We start from the raw sequence: 17,937 nt of genomic DNA on the forward strand, positions 1-17,937 counted from the left end.
AACTGGATGCCCTTTTTGTTTTTGTCTGTATTTTCGTACAAAAAGAAACAAAGGTAGGAAGTGTTTAGGAATTTGGTTTTTTATTTTTGATTTGATTTATAGATATAGCCAATGAACATAATACGTTTGGTTTGATGAATGAAAAAACTTAACCAAACCGGCTTATGTACACCCTTCTCTGTCCTATTGTTATCATGAAGTTTCGCTTATACTTTCTTTTCAAGCAGTTTCACAGTCTGTTTGGCGAAACTGCAAAAATCAGCTTATTTTGAAAATTGCTTTTTCTCAAAAGTACTTTTGGTGAGAAGCAGTTGGTGTTTGGTTAATTAATTTAAAAAGCACTTATGAGCATCAATTAGTATTTGGCCAAGCTTTTAAAAACTATTCGAAGTGTATTTTTCTCAAAAGTGCTTTTCAAAAAAATGCTTTTGGAGAGAAGCTATTTTTTTTGCTTCTCCAAAACTACTTGTGCTTCTCCTCAAAGTACTTTTTTCCCCAAAAGTTTGGCCAAACATTTTAACTTTGAAAAAAAGCACTTCTAGAATTAAAAAAGCTTGACCAAACAGGATATCATCCTCAAACTTTTGTAATTTAGCTTGAAACTCCTATTGCAAAAAATTATGACTCATTTTCATTAATTACAGATAGAAGAAGGGGATCAATTAATCGAGACAAATCAAATTCTTGACGAAATATATTTAGATTTGTACCATTCAACTACCAAATCATGTACCATATTTAGAGTAAGTGTGGGGCTAAGTGAATCAAATCCAGATGCTTGTAAGCCAATGTTGGTCTTTATTGGTCCTTACCATAAGAAGAATTTACAACTACGCTCGATGGAGAATTATAAATTGCGTTACCTACAACGATTTTTCAGGAGTGAAAACTTGCATTTGTGAATTGGAGAAATTGAAATATGAGGCACTAAAAGTGTTATGATGATATAGAGTATATTTATAGTGACAACAATACTGTTCAAGTCCACGCCATCATCGTAAATTCGTGGGCCCATCAGAAATGACATAATAAAAAATAGTGACTGTTCCTCGTTTTTTGGTGTTTTAGAACAATAAAACAGAAATTCGGGATAATTTTCAATTTTTGTATGCTAAATCTACGCCATCATCATGAATTCAAGAAACGACCTCCGAATCGCCTAAAAGTTTGTGTTCAATAGAAGAAGACATTATTATCCCTTAAAGTTGCACATATGGCCAAGTACGTCGAGATTTGTTATTATTAGAAAACCGACTTCTTTTCGTTGTCCTTACTAAGCTTCACGACATGACTATGGATCCAATAGTACCACTCATAAAATTCTTCCTTCTTGAAGATAAGCCCTGCATCCTTTCTTGAGACTGAAACTGATGCCAAAAACATCAAATATTTACTTCAACTAGTACACATGTCATGTCACCCTTTGGAGAAGGGAACTAGCCTTACTAATGAGAATCCTAGTTTGGAAATGGAACATTTTAGGAAAAGCTTATGTTGGAATCCTTTACAATTGGTTAGGTTGAAAAATATGCCAAATGATAAGGACCACCAAACATGGGATGCTAACATGCCAAATGAAAAAGAGCTCCGCGAAGTTAGAGTTACATTTTCAAAAGTTGGAGGAAGATCACAACCTTGGAGATAACACAACTTTATGTGACATTAAATTTGAGAATGAAGTGACGACAATTATTTGTTTTGAAGTCTTTGACAGTACGAAGACCAACCTGAGAAATTAAATCTTATAGCATACGAGCAACAATCATCTGATGTACATCCTCATTTTAGTTTTTAGGGCGAACTTGAATTATAAGTTTGTCATCATCAAAAAGGGGAAAGTTGATAGGTTATATGTGTATCCCTATTATATTTTGATGATCTAATAAACTTACCGATAAGAACAAGATAAGAAACCTGATACACAACCTCAAGAACTTAAAGATCAACAAGTCTCCAATTGGAGAGACAGTCAACTCTTCAGGGTCAAAGGAACAACAGAGGGAATAACAGAGGGAACAACAGAGGGACCAGATAGCTATCAGTTCCCAAGGAGATTGTACAAGTCAACTGCCCCAGCTGTAAAGTTGCTGTCTGCACACGCTACAGTACAGAAACAGTGCAACAATCAACTTTATGGAGAATACCCTTTAGCTAACTTGCTTACATCATTCAAGTGATGTCACAAATGAGATATTAACATCAAGCAAAGGTAAAACAAATCACTTGCTATTCAGGAACTCATCAAGCATTCTCTAAAGTCTGTGTCAATCTTGCAAGTTATTCTCAAGGGCATCAAGAATGAAGAACAACATAACCAAGGACCAATTCCATGTATTGAAGTTATTACATATCTTTAGTTGTGTTGTACCTTTGTTAAAATGCTCTACGTGTAATTTCTACTTAGCTTAGTTAGAAGCATTGTGTAGGAAATATTTATAAATCATAAACCCTTGTGTTTCTGTCTTGACTAGAGTTAGTCGAGTTGTAAAGTCTTTGTAAGAGAATTATTACAAAGTGACTTGTAATAGAGTGTTACAAGTTAGTGAGGAATTAAGAGGTTAATTCCTAGGTTACAATAGGTTTTAATATAAAGTTGCTCAGTAGTGAAGTTGAAATCCTACAAAGGTAGGTCGTGGTTTTTGATCCCTTGAGCTGAGAATTTTCTACGTAAAACTCCATTGTGCCATTTACTTACTGCAGTGTGCGTGTGTTCTGTGGGAACTAATAGAGAACCTGGTTCTTTGTAGAGTTTGGTGGACCCTTAAATTCTATCATCCTAGATATTTCAGTAATTTTTTCATTTTCATGGATTATCTTATCGACTCAGACAAAGATGTGAGTTTCCTTTGCCAAAAAGGAATTATCAAGAATGATGTATTGGTTAAAATCTGACCGCCACGACCAGGTTACCCACGATCCCTTTTTAGCAATCGGGTAGTGGAAGACAATAGGGCCAACTTCATTTCTCCTTCAAGATATCCGACACATCGAAAAGAGCAATGCCTAAAGTCACGACCATAACACACCACTGACCCAAGCGCACCAAGTCACGGTGGGGATCAAGAGGTTTCGACTATATATATAGCCTAGGAAGGCTTTCAAAAGGGGGCTGGCTATCTCTCCCTTTCCCTCTCTCTAGAAAATATGTAAACATACCTCTTTAAAGAGATTAGAGGATCGATGATCCCAAACTTTCATGAGATCCAAAAAGGGTCCTAAGGTTCTTGTATTTGTCTATCATTTATCTTTATCAAATGAAAGAAGATCTGACTCACTCAAGATCGGGTGAATCTTTTCCTTTATTTACACTTTATTTCCACTTAATGTTACTTAATGTATCTTTCTTTATGCTATTAAATCTAGCCATAATCGCCGTCGACATTTATACTCGGTTATGTTTTTTACTTCGTATTATTCATCTCGGATCTAGAGTTAATTATCTTTAACTATGATTTACCCCTTGATCTTTGATTGATTTGTTCAAAAAGGTTTTAGAATCTTTTGTGCCAAACAATTTGGCGCCATCTGTGGGGATTTTCTAGTTAAAATTTTAGTTTCCACTAGATCTGGAATTCAATTCCAGCTCCACATTCTGTTCATGGTAGATATTTCCTAGTACGGCTATCTACCATAACATGGAAAGACGAAATAGCTTTTCTAAACTCTCTTTCACTTGTGCAACTTCAAATTTTTAATATACTATCCGTATAAGAGAATATTCATACAACTTCTGTGTTCTTCAAATGCCAAATCAAAGGCGCTTCTTATCATTGGATAAATTTCATTATATATTTCAACTGTAGAAAACAGATAAGTGACTTCAAGGACTTATGAGTTCAATTGTATTAAATGAAAAGAGCTTGGACATAGAAGCTAAAAACGTCCAAGTTACAAAGATGGAAGGGCTGCAATTGCACAAAACAAACCCAAGAAAATGACAGCCCATAGAATGTCAGAGTGGAAAAAGAGGGCAAATAGAGCAATCTTAACTTTATGTTTGAAATATCATATCTTTCTGTACTGGGCCCTTTTAAGCAACTCCAGTTAACTGATAAGAATATTACAGCCTCCCAAAAATATGAGACAATAATGTGGATTTGCAAGAAGGCGCACAAAAGAGATATGGTCATCTGGTGCCCTCTTCTTACCCAACTATTCCTCTATCAGATAATATGCTATCTGTACAACAACAAAAAAACTTTACTAAAGCGGACAACCACGCCAAAATTGGTAGCGTCCACTGAAAGCATAATTGGAGAAGGGAATATGGTCACTCCTCTCAACTCGTCGACCGATCAAATCGAGGTAACGAATGCTTTTATTTTGTTTTAACTGACTATTTCTCTTAGTGGAATAGAAGCAGGAGCAATCCCCCAGGAAATACATCATATTCTCCAATGCAAGCAAAAGTAAGCAAACTGGGACTCCCCTAGGAAATACATCATATTCTCCAATGCAAGCAAAAGTAAGCAAACTAGGACTCCCCCATGAAATACATTATATTCTCCAATGCAAGAAAAATTAAGCAAATTGGGACTCCCAGGGAACACCATTTAAGGCCAAGGGCCTTCGCCAAAGAAGAAAAGTTCAACCTTGATCAAACAACGACGGGTTAACATTTCGACAAGTTGAAATAACACCTTTTAAGGCCAAGGGCCTTCGCCAAAGAGAAGAGTTCGATCTCGTTCGAACCACGGCTAAGGTCCTTCGCCAAAGAAGAAAAGTTCGACCTTGATCGAACAACGAAGGTTAACATTTCGTTAAGTCGAAATAACACCCTTTAAGGACAAGGGCCTTTGCCAAAAAAAGAGGAGGTCGAACCCGTACGGCCAAGAGCCATCACCAAAAAAGAGGTTGACCCATACGGCCAAGGGCCATCGCCAAAAGAAAAGAGTTCGACCTCGTTCGAACCACGGCCAAGGGCCATCGCCAAAAGAGAAGAGTTTGACCTTTTTCGAACCACGACCAATGGCCATTGCCAAAAGAGAAGAGTTCGACCTCGTTCGAACCACGGCCAAGGACCATCGCCAAAAGAGAAGAGTTCGACCTCGTTCGAACCACGGCCAAGGGCCATCGCCAAAAGAAAATAGTTCGACCTTGTTCGAACTACGGGCAAGGGCCATCGCCAAAAGAGAAGGGTTTGACCTTGTTCGAACCACGGGCAAGGGCCATCGTGAAAAGAGAAGAGTTCGACCTCGTTCGAACCACGACCAAGGGCCATCTCCAATAGAGAAGAGTTTGACCTCGTTCGAACCACAGCCAGAGGCCATCTCCAAAAGAGAAAATGGCCCTAAAGAGAAGAGTTCGACCTCATTCGAACCACAGCCAGAGGCTATCTCCAAAAGAGAAAATAGCCCTAAAGAGAAGAGTTCGACCTCATTCGAACCATGACCAAGGACCATCGCCAAAAGAGAACAGTTCGACCTCGTTCGAACCACGGCCAAGGGCCATCGCTAAAAGAGAAGGGTTTGACCTCGTTCGAACAATGGCCAAGGGCCATCGCCAAAACAAAAGAGTTCGACCTCATTCAAACCACGGCTAAAAGCCATCGCCAAAAGAAAAAAGTTCAACCTCGTTCGAACCACGGCCAAGGGCTATCGCTAAAAGAGAAGAGTTTGACCTCGTTCGAACCACGGTCAAAGGCCATCACCAAAAGAGAACAGTTTGACATCGTTCGAACCACGGCAAAGGGACATCGCCAAAAGAAAAGAGTTCGACCTCGTTCGAACCACAGCCAAGGGCCATCGCCAAAAGAAAAGAGTTCGACCTCGTTCGAACCACGACCAAGGGCCATCGCCAAAAAAGAAGAGTTCGACCTCGTTCGAACCACGACCAAGGCCATTTCCAAAAGAAAAGAGTTTGATCTCGTTCGAACCACGGCTAAGGGCCATCGCCAAAAGAAAAGAGTTCGACCTCATTCGAACCACGGCTAAGGGCCATCGCCAAAAGAGGAGTTCGACCTCATTCTAACCACAGCCAAGAGCCATCTCCAAAAGAAAAGAGTTCGACCTCGTTCGAACCATGGCCAAGGGCCATCGCCAAAAGAAAAGAGTTCAACCTCGTTCGAACCACGGCTAAGGGCTATCGCCAAAAGAGAAGAGTTTGACCTCGTTCGAACCACGGTCAAAGGCCATCACCAAAATAGAACAGTTTGACCTCGTTCGAACCACGACCAAGGGACATCGCCAAAAGAAAAGAGTTCGACCTCGTTCGAACCACAGCCAAGGGCCATCGCCAAAAGAAAAGAGTTCGACCTCGTTCGAACCACGGCCAAAGGCCATCGCCAAAAAAGAAGAGTTCGACCTCGTTCGAACCACGACCAAGGCCATTTCCAAAAGAAAAGAGTTTGATCTCGTTCGAACCACGGCTAAGGGCCATCGCCAAAAGAAAAGAGTTCGACCTCATTCGAACCACGACTAAGGGCCATCGCCAAAAGAGGAGTTCGACCTCATTCGAACCACAACCAATTGCCATCACCAAAAGAAAAGAGTTCGACCTCGTTCGAACCATGGCCAAGGGCCATCGCCAAAAGAAAAGAGTTCGACCTCATTTGAACTACGGCCAAGGGCAATCGCCAAAAGAGAAGAGTTCGACCTCGTTCGAACCACGACCAGGGCCATCGCCAAAAAAGAAGAGTTTGACCTCGTTCGAACCACGACCATGGGCCATCACCAAAAGGGAAGAGTTCGACCTCGTTCGAACCACGACCAAGGACCATCGCCAAAAGAAAAGAGTTCGACCTCGTTCGAACCACGACCAAGGGCCATCGCCAAAAGAAAAGAGTTCGACATTGTTCGAACCACGGGCAAGGGCCATCGCTAAAAGAGAAGTGTTCGACCTCGTTCGAACCACGGGCAAGGGCCATCGCCAAAAGAGAAGAGTTCGACCTCGTTCGAACCACGGCCAAGGGCCATCTCCAATAGAGAAGAGTTTGACCTCATTCGAACCACAGCCAAAGGCCATCGCCAAAAGAGAAAAGTTCGACCTCGTTCGAACCACGACCAAGGGCCATCGCCAAAAGAGAAGAGTTTGACCTCGTTCGAACCACGGTCAAAGACCATCACCAAAAGAGAACAGTTTGACCTCATTCAAACCATGACCAAGGGACATCGCCAAAAGAAAAGAGTTCGACCTCGTTCGAACCACAGCCAAGGGCCATTGCCAAAAGAAAAGAGTTCGACCTCGTTTGAACCACGGCCAAGGGCCATCGCCAAAAGAGAAGAGTTCGACCTCGTTCGAACCACGACCAAGGCCATTTCCAAAAGAAAAGAGTTTTATCTCGTTCGAACCACGGCTAAGGGCCATCGCCAAAAGAAAAGAGTTCGACCTCATTCGAACCACGACTAAGGGCCATCACCAAAAGAGGAGTTCGACCTCATTCGAACCACAGCCAAGAGCCATCGCCAAAAGAAAAGAGTTCGACCTCGTTCGAACCACGGCCAAGGGCCATCGCCAAAAGAAAAGAGTTCGACCTCGTTCGAACTACGACCAAGGGCCATCGCCAAAAGAGAAGAGTTCGACCTCGTTCGAACCACGACCAAGGACCATCGCCAAAAGAAAAGAGTTTGACTTCGTTTGAACCACGACCAGGGCCATCGCCAAAAAAGAAGAGTTTGACCTCGTTCGAACCACGACCATGGGCCATCACCAAAAGGGAAGAGTTCGACCTCGTTCGAACCACGACCAAGGACCATCGCCAAAAGAAAAGAGTTCGACCTCGTTCGAACCACGACCAAGGGCCATCACCAAAAGAAAAGAGTTCGACCTTTTCCGAACCACGGGTAAGGGCCATCGCCAAAAGAAAAGTGTTCGACCTCGTTCGAACCACGGGAAAGGGCCATCGCCAAAAGAGAAGAGTTCGACCTCGTTCGAACCACGGCTAAGGGCCATCTCCAATAGAGAAGAGTTTGACCTCGTTCGAACCACGGCCAAAGGCCATCGCCAAAAGAGAAAAGTTCGACCTCGTTCGAACCTCGACCAAGGGCCATCGCCAAAAGATAAGAGTTTGACCTCGTTCGAACCACGGTCAAGGGCCATCACCAAAAGAGAAGAGTTTGACCTCATTCGAACAATGGCCAAGGGCCATCGCCAAAAGAAAAGAGTTCGACCTAGTTCTAACCACGGCTAAGGGCCATCGCCAAAAGAGAAGAGTTCGACCTCATTCGAACTAAGGCCAAGAGCCATCGCCAAAAGAAAAGAGTTCGACCTCGTTCGAACCACGGCCAAGGGCTATCGCCAAAAGAGAAGAGTTCGACCTCGTTCGAACCACGGCCATGGGCCATCGCCAAAAGAGAAGAGTTTGACCTCGTTCGAACCACAATCAAGGGCTATCGGCAAAAGAGAAGAGTTCGACCTCGTTCGAACCACGGCCAAGGGCCATCGCCAAAAGAAAAACGTTCGACCTCATTTGAACCACATCCAAGGGCCATCTCCAAAAGAAAAGAGTTCGAACTTGTTCTAACCACGGACAAGGGCCATCGCCAAAAGGGAAGAGTTCGACCTCGTTCGAACCACGACCAAGGCCATAACCAAAATAAAAGAGTTTGATCTCGTTCAAACCAAGGCCAAAGGCCATCCCCAAAAGAAAAGAGTTCAACCTCATTTGAACCACAGCTAAGGGCCATCGCCAAAAGAGGAGTTCGACGTCATTCGAACCACAGCCAAGGGCCATCGCCAAAAGAAAAGAGTTTAACCTCGTTCGAACCACGGCCAAGGGCCATCGCAAAAAAAAAAAAAGAGTTCGACCTCGTTCGAACTACGGCCAAGGGCCATCGCCAAAAGAGAAGAGTTCGACCTCGTTCGAACCACGGCTAAGGGCCATCTCCAAAATAAAAGTGTTTGACCTCGTTTTAACTACGACTAAGGGCCATCACCAAAAGAGAAGAGTTCGACCTCGTTCGAACCACGGCCAAGGGCCATCGCCAAAAGAGAAGAGTTCGATCTCATTCGATCCACGGCCAAGGGCCATCGCCAAAAGAAAAGAGTTCGACCTCATTTGAACCACGACCAAGGGCTATCGCCAAAAGAAAAGAGTTCGACCTCGTTCGAACCATGGAAGAGCCTTCGTCAAAAAGAAAGGTTCGACCTCGCTCGAACTACGACGAGCTGTTATTTTGATAAGTTTGAAATAACGCCCTTTAAGTCCAAGGGCCTTCGCCATCATAGAGAAAAAGAAAGGTTCAACCTCTTTTGAACTACGATGGACTGTTATTTCGATAAGTTCGAAATAACACCCTTTAAGGCCAAGAGCCTTCGCTATCATAGAGAAAAGAAAGGTTCGATGTCGCTCGAATTACGACGGGCTGTTATTTCGATAAGTTCGAAATAACACCCTTAAGGCCAAGGGCCTTTGCCATCAAAGTAAGCAGGATTCGACCTCGCTCGAATCACAATAGGCTGTCATTTCGATAAGTTCGAAATAACACCCTTAAGGCCTAGGTCTTTCGCCATCAAAGTAAGCAGGATTTGACCTCGCTCAAATCACGACGGACTATCATTTCGATAAGATCGAAATAATTCCCTTAAGGACAAGGGCCTTTGCTATTAAAGTAAGCATGATTCAACCTCGCTCGAATCACGACGGGCTATCATTTCGATAAGTCGAAATAACACCCTTAAGGCCAAGGGCCTTCGCCATCAAAGTAAGCAGGATTCGACCTCGATCGAATCACGACGAGCTGTCATTTGGATAAGTTCAGTATAATACCCTTAAGGCCAAGGGCCTTTTCCATCAAAGTATGCAGGATTCAACCTCGCTCGAATCACGATGGGCTTTCATTTCGATAAGTTCGAAATAATACCCTTAAGGCCAAGGGCCTTCGCCATTAAAGTAAAAGCAGGATTCGACCCCGTTCGAATCACGATGGGCTGTCATTTCGATAAGTTCGAAATAACACCCTTAAGGCCAAGGGCCTTCGCCATGAAAGAAAAATGAGAAAGGTCCGACCTCGCTCGAACTACGACATGCCGTTATTTCGATAAGTTCGAAATAACACCCTTAAAGTCCAAGGGCCTTCGCCATCAAAGAGAGATGTTCGACCTCGCCCGAACCACGACGGGATGTAATTTCGATAAGTTCGAAATAACACCCCTTTAAGGCAAGTGCCTTCACCAAAAAGGAAAGCGTTCGACAACCACTAGAGGAAGAGAAAGACTGGGTCTCACCAGGCGAGCCCCTGTCTTGCACCAAGGCCACGAACAGTTAGAATAAAAATTGAAGTACAAGGCAAATAACGAAGAAGAAAATTGTTACTTATGCAATGTCATAGTGCGGGCTCTCGCCGCTTACATATGGCCCAGGCCAACTAGGAAAGAGAGAAGAAAGAAAAGGCAGAACGAACAGACGCCAATCAACAAACGAAATAAAAATAAAAACAAAGGACAACATTCTTCATTCGGCATCATCATCAACGTCATCATCACCATCCGCACCCTCATTAGCTTCGGGTGTTGCCGCGTCGTACCCAAAGTTGACGCGGGCTTTCGCTCGCACTTCTTCATAAGAAGCCTCAGCCACGGTGCCTGCTACCCACAAACCCTTGTATATGTCCCGTTGGGCTTCAGCATAAACCCAGAGCTCATGCACTTAGCGGGGAACGGCAGTAGGAGATGATTCAACCTGAGCCTTTAGTCTCTCGTTCTCCACCTCCAGGACCACGACCCAATCTCCCAGAACCGAAACCATCGCAACGGTCTATGAGTGCCGAAAGAACACCTCCACTCCGCTAAAAAATCCATAGAACGCGACTAAGGAAAGGAAAATTGGGGGTCAGATTCCTCTCGACTACGCTGAAAACATGATCCGTCCGTCGAGCCCGACAAAAGGACGACCTCGACGGACGGAGGGACTAACTGTATTGGTCAAAATCTGACCGCCACGACCAGGTTACCCACGACCCCTTTTTAGAAATTGGGTAGTGGAAGACAATAGGGCCCACTTCATTTCTCCTTCAAGATATCCGACACATCAAAAAGAGCAATGCCTAAAGTCACGACCAGAACATACCACTGACCTAAGCACACCAACTCACAGTGGAGATCAAGAGGTTTCGACTATATATATAGCCCATGAAGGCTTTCAAAAGGGGTCTGGCTCTCTCTCCCTCTCCATCTCTCTAGAAAATATGTAAACATACCTCTTTAAAAAGATTAGAGGATCGGTGATCCCAGACCTTTATGAGATCCAAAAAGGGTCCTAAGGTTCTTGTATTTGTCTATCATTTATCTTTATCAAATGAAAGAAGATCTGACTCACTCAAGATCGGGTGAATCTTTTCCTTTATTTACACTTTATTTCCACTTAATGTTACTTAATGTATCTTTCTTTATGCTATTAAATCTAGCCATAATCGCCGTCGACATTTATACTCGGTTATGTTTTTTACTTCGTATTATTCATCTCGGATCTAGAGTTAATTATCTTTAACTAGGATTTACCCCTTCATCTTTGATTGATTTGTTCAAAAAGGATTTAGAATCTTTTGAGCCAAACAAATGAGATAGGAGAGGACAAAAGAGTGGGTAATTTTTTTAACAAAATTAGGAAAGTGGTTGCGATTTCCTATGACTTCTATTATAGAGAAGAATACATGATGTTAGTTCAACTGCAATTATGTGCGTTGCAATTCCAAGATAACTAGAATCAACTATATAAATCGTTACTATCTATTATGACATGTAAATCCTTTGTGTTTCCAATTCTTAAAATGTGTTGTATTTTCTTTTTTCTTTTTTGGCAAAAGAGTATAAGTTAATTCAACTGCAAATTGTAATTACTTTGGGTTGATACAATAAAGTCTTAACCTGTCACGACCTGGTTCGCCCTCCGTGAACCATCGTGACGACACCTAGTCTCTACGACTAGGTATGCCTAAAATGCAAAAAATCAACCAAACTTGCGGAAGAAGAGAAAAACAATTTAAAACAGGAATAGAGTAATAAAACAACGTTTAAAAGTATCGCTTGACATACACAATATTTAACTCTCAAAACTGATGCATATGCCCAAAACCCGGAAACCCATGAATCACAAGCTAAGGATACTACATAGTGCTCTAACACCAGAATAGTCTAAAACAAGGTAAATACAGAAGGCTGTAACTACAAGAGAGAATGGAGAGAGACTCTTTGGTCCGCGGACGCGGCAGATATACCTCGAAGTCTCCGAAGGGTCGCCTCGCCTCAAGGATGGTAAGTCTGAGTCGAAGTACCTGGATATGCACATGAAAAACATGCATAGAAAGGGCATGAGTACACCACAGCGGTACTCAGTAAGTCCCAAACCTAACCTCGGTCGAGTAGTGACGAGGAAGGTCAGGGCCCTACTGAGATAAAATAAAAATATAAGGTATGGCAGTATAAGATAAGCAGTACAGTTGAAAGCTAAGAATAAGAATTTAATACAGGAAAATAAGGAATTCAATAACTGAAACAGAGGCAAAACAATCACAAGGAAATAACCGGGGATCTCTCAATATCCTCAGGATCTCTTAGTACCGTCAATATATGCCAGGGATCTCTTGGTATCCCGAGGATCTCTCGGTATCCTCAATATATGCTAGGGATCTCTTGGTATCGTCAACATACGTGCTAGGGATCTCTCGGTATCCCGAGGATCTCTTGGTATCCCGAGGATCTCTTGGTATCCTTAATATCTGTACTAGGGATCTCTCGATATCCCGCACCTCAGCTCAAATCATAAATACGTGCAGGGGATCTCCCGGGATGCCGTCCCATAGTCCCAAAGTAAAACACGCAGCAACAACACAAGGAATACTCATTTAAGCTCAATTTTGTACCAAGTAAACATGTAATTCTTACGTAACATGCTTCACGTAATACAATTAAGGCAGGTTAAGCAAGTAAGCAATTAAATCAATTAAACATGGTTTTCTGTGCTAACAACAGGCTTAAATTTGCAAGTAGTATAAGACAGGAAAAGAGGAACAAAATTAAAATTACTTAAACAAAACCGGATTTTCAACAATTAGCTCAAGTACGCACTCCTCGCCTCACGTACAAGGCATTTCAAATATCAAATATACCAAATCCTAAGGGGAAGGTCCCCCACACAAGGTTAAACAAGCCACTTACCTCGAACCGGCTCAATAATCAACCCGAAAACACGTTATTGCCACGAGTACTTGACTCCCAATGACCCAAATCTATTCAATTTAATCGCATAATGTAAATAACACTTCAAGTAACTGATTCTACAAAGAAATTCTAAGCTAATACGCGAAATTAGGTAAAATGACCAAAATGCCCCTCGGGCTACATCTCGGAATTGGGTAAAATCTATATTTTCAGAATCGTCATACTCTCGCGAGTTCATACATACCAAAATTATCCAAATCTAAAGTCAAATTCTCAATCAAAAGTCGAATTCTATGTCTAAGAACTTTCTTCCAACTTTTTTCCAATTTTCATCTCCAATCTGAATTTAAATGATGAAACTAACTATAGATTGATGGAATATAACTAGAAAGGGTTAAAGAATTGTTACCCAATAATCTCCTCTTTAATTTCCTCCCAAAATCTCCCTCTCCCGAGCTCCAAATCGAATTTTCAACTTTTGAAACTAAACCCTCGAAATTTCATATTTCTGCCCAGCTATTACCGCATCTGCGGTCCCGCTTTTGCGGACCAATGGTCGCACCTGCGACTTTTCACTTAAGATCAGTTTCCGCTTATGCGGTAGACCTTCTGCACCTGCGGTCTCGCAGGTGTGATACCCTTCACGCACCTGCGGCTCCTGCTGGACCTCCCCAATTCCGCTTCTGCGATCTCTCCCTCCGTTTCTGCGGCTCCGCACCTGCGGAACCCAACCGCAGTTGCGGTTATGACAGATATCAGCAGCTTCAGCTGCTACAAACCACTTCCAATTCTTCCGACAACCATCCAAAATCATCCCGAGGTCCCCAGGACCTCAACCAAAAGCACCAACAAGTCTAATACCACTGTCCAAACTTATTCCAATCCTTAAAACACCTAAAACAACATCGAAATGATAAATCAACTACGGATTCAAGCCTAAAAATCCCAAAACTCTAAAAATATGTTTTTGATCAAAAAGTCAATCAAACCTCGTCCGAATGACCCAAAATTTTGCACACACGTCACATTCAACAATGTAGAGCTACTCCAACTTCCGGAATTCCATTCCGACCCTCGGATCAAAATCTCACTATTGAACCGGAAACTTCAAAATTCGACCTTTCGGGATTTCAAGCCTAAATTAGCTACGGACCTCCAAAACATAATCTGGACATGCCTTTAAGCCCGAAATCACCCAATGAAGCTAACATGACCATCGGATTTCTATTCTGAGGTCGTCTTCACACTGTTCCGACTACGGTCAACTTTTCAACACTTAAGCTCTTATTTAGGGACTAAGTGTCCCAGAACTTTCGGAAACTCAAAACCGAACATCCTGACAAATCAAAATAGCAGAAATAAATACGGGAAAAGCAGTTAACTAGGGGATCGGGGCGTAAATTCTTAAGACGACCGATCGGATCATCACATAACCCATCTCCCAGTCTCTCTTTGTTGTAGGAATTGCAGTTCCAAGAAGAATGTCACATCATATTGAGATTGCCCAAATGGATCATCAAATTCCACTACATGTTCAAACTTCTGTAAAGAGGTCTCTCTCTCACTCACACACACCCCACGCTATACTTCTTTAATTCAAAAATAAATGAAGTTATATATGGTGTCCTTCACTTTATGCTATCATGTTTCACCCTTATTTGTGTTTTAAGATAAAATCTTTATTTATTTAGTATTTGCTCATAATTGAGGTATTTGTAGTCTTCAAGAATAATTACTATTAAGGATAAAATAGAAAAACATAATTAATTAAGTCTTGCAGTTCTAAAATGATAATTAATCAGAGACAATTATTTTTAGAACCCACAACAGATGCGAGTACGCAATATAACCCAAAAATAAATTCGTCTTTATTACTTTTAGGTAACGATCGCTCTGCCTCAGCTCTTCTTAAGGCATTATAGACTTTCTATTTTCTCTACTCACGGCTTATTTTTAGTAAACTATTTTTTTTTTTAAATTTTGGAATTGTGTTTTTCTTGTTTCTTTTTGGTTGTTTTTATTTCTTGTTACTTGTTATTTCAATTATTTTTGTTTTCTTTTAGCTTTCGACTTTGATATAACTTAATCTGAGTGAAAAGTTAAGAAAACCAAAAACTAGAATTTCATATGCGTGTAGACTTCTGGAGTTCACCCACGCATTTTTCTTTATTTAAGCATTAATAATTAATAGAATAAGTAAAAAAAAAGAGAAGTAAAAGATGTTTATAAATTAATTAAACAAAAGAGAATATTAGTAAGGGCAAGATAATCAAGCAATAATTATTTATATTAATGATAAATGGGTTAAAACTTAAAAGTATAGAAAAATCAAAGTGAGAGAGGTAATCGTAATATCGTAAAATACAGGGGAGGTTAGTGTAATAAAGCAAAATGTGAAGAGAAATCTCTGAAATAATTTCAATTTTTATTTTGGATAATTTTCAGTCTTGATTGGAAAAAGATGAGTGTTGGCGTAACGGGTAAAGTTGTTTTCATGTAACCAGCAGGTCACGAGTTCGAGCCGTGGAAACAGCTTCTTCTAGAAATTTAGGGTAAGGCTGCGTACGATAGACCCTTGTGGTCTGGACCTTCCTTAAACTCCGCGCATAGCGGGAAATCGAAAAATTAGGAGAAAATCTTTCTTCAGATTTTTATTTTATCTGATCATTATTTATTGACAGTTTATGTAAAGAAAAGAAACACAAAAGAAGGAAAAAAAATATGACTCATTAATTTTCATTAATTACAGATAGAAGAAGGGAGGAAGCTGGACCATTTAATTGAGATAAAGGAAACAAATGGTCAAGATCTGTCAGGACTGAAAGCAAACAAACCTGCAAATGAAATCCTTGATGAAATATTTGTCGATTTCAACGATTCATCTACCAAATGTTGTACCATATTCAAAGTAAGTGTGGGGTTACGTCAATCAAATCCATATGCTTATAAACCAAAGGTGATATCCATTGGTCATTACCATAAACACAATCCTGAACTTTGCTCCATGGAAAAGTATAAACTGCGTTACTTACAGCGATTCCTCCACAGAAAAGAAGGGATTAATGTGGAAAGTTGCATTAGGGAATTGGAGGATGAAGCATTAAAGTGTTATGAGTATATAGAAAACATTGACAATGATATTGTTGGTAAACTTTCAAAAATATTGTTACTTGATGGTTGTTTTCTAGTTGAATTCATTCGAGAGCGTTGTGGAATGTATCCAAAAGGAGAAGGTTGGATTATCCCCAGAAATTGCATAAGTAATCAAGTACGTCGAGATATATTATTAGTGGAAAACTATACTATGGATGGGGAAGATGAAATACCATTCACAAAAATGGTGAAGTGGATCTTTCTTCCTTTCTTACCGAAGATGACCCCTGCATCCTTTAATGAGAGTGAAAGTAATGCCACAGAAATCAAACATTTACTTCAAATTGTACACATGTTATGTCACCCTTCAGAGATTAAAAGTAGTAGCCTAACTGATCATGAGAATCCTATATTGGAAATGGAACAATATTGCAGGAAAAGCTTATGCTATAATCCTTTGCAAATAATTAGGTCAAAAGATAAGCCAATAAATAAGGACCACCTAACGGGTCATAAGGTCATGCCAAATGCAACAGAGTTTTCCGAAGCTGGAGTTAGCTTCGTAATAGTCGGATATACTTATGAGTACTTGAAGAGAGAGAACTTTGGAGATAACACAAGTTTATTTGATATCAAATTCGAGAATGGGTTAATGAAAATTCCTAGTTTTAGAGTCACTGATAGTATGGAGTCTCTCCTGCGGAATCTGGTAGCGTATGAACAACAATCGTCTCATGTACATCCTAGATATTTCAGTGATTTTGCAATTTTCATGGATTATCTTATCGACTCGGAAAAAGATGTGAATTTGCTACGCCAAAAAGGAATTATCATGAATAGGATAGGGGAGGACAAAGAAATAGCTACCTTTTTTAACAAGATTGGGAAATGTATCGTCGTTTCATCTGAAAACTTCTATTACAAAGAAGAATGCAGAAAATTGGTTCAACATTGTGGACAACCATGAAACCTAATGAAGGCAAGTTTGAAGCGCAATTATTTTAATCGTCCGTGGGTAGGAGCTTCAACTGTGGCAGCTGTCATACTCCTCATACTCACAGCTATGGAGACTGTTCTAGCTTTCACAGGTGGTGTTTAAATAGTTATTGTTCTAATTATACACAATGATTGTTTGATTTTGTTAATCCTTTCATTTTGGTTTTCCTTACTATTATTTGTGTATACAATACAAGTTTATACGAATTTATGGTAATATTCAGACATTTTATTTGTTTTAGCACAATTCACATGTGGCTCCTAGGTCTTTAATTTTCGCAAGATGAACATAGCTAGGCGCGACGTCTATCTTCGCCTTCTGGCTAAAATCAAGTGATCTTAGGTATGTTATGTACACATTATGCAAAATTTGATATACACATATACAAGGCCTATGACAAAATATTATGAAACTTTTTTATGACTGTGATGAGGAAATTTGGTTTCTCTCAAGAAGGGATTGATATCATTTGGAGATTGGTGGTTGATGTATGGTGTTCCACTACCATCAATAGAGAAGAAATTAAGGATTTTTTTATAGCTAGTCAAGGTCTCAAGCAAAGGAATCCACTCTTCCCAGGGGCAGAGATGCTTTTCAAACTCCTTAAAAATTTAAAGGACAATGACAAATACCATAAGGGGTGGTCTGTAACTTTTAAAATGGCAAAAATAGGACAAAAGTTAAAGAGGTGGTCTTTAACTTTTAATTTGATTTTTTTGGGGCAGGTCACTTAGTCAATATTGGTCAAAATT

At 40.8% G+C, this 17,937-nt stretch overlaps 1 pseudogene; it reads left to right on the forward strand.

Moving 5' to 3' along the window:
* Positions 1 to 12,030: 12,030 nt before the first annotated feature.
* On the forward strand, positions 12,031 to 17,407 carry LOC107815836 (UPF0481 protein At3g47200-like; annotated as a pseudogene).
* Positions 17,408 to 17,937: the final 530 nt, after the last annotated feature.

The sequence above is a fragment of the Nicotiana tabacum genome, chromosome 16, assembly GCF_000715075.1.
Source record: "Nicotiana tabacum cultivar K326 chromosome 16, ASM71507v2, whole genome shotgun sequence".
Taxonomy (NCBI): domain Eukaryota; kingdom Viridiplantae; phylum Streptophyta; class Magnoliopsida; order Solanales; family Solanaceae; genus Nicotiana; species Nicotiana tabacum.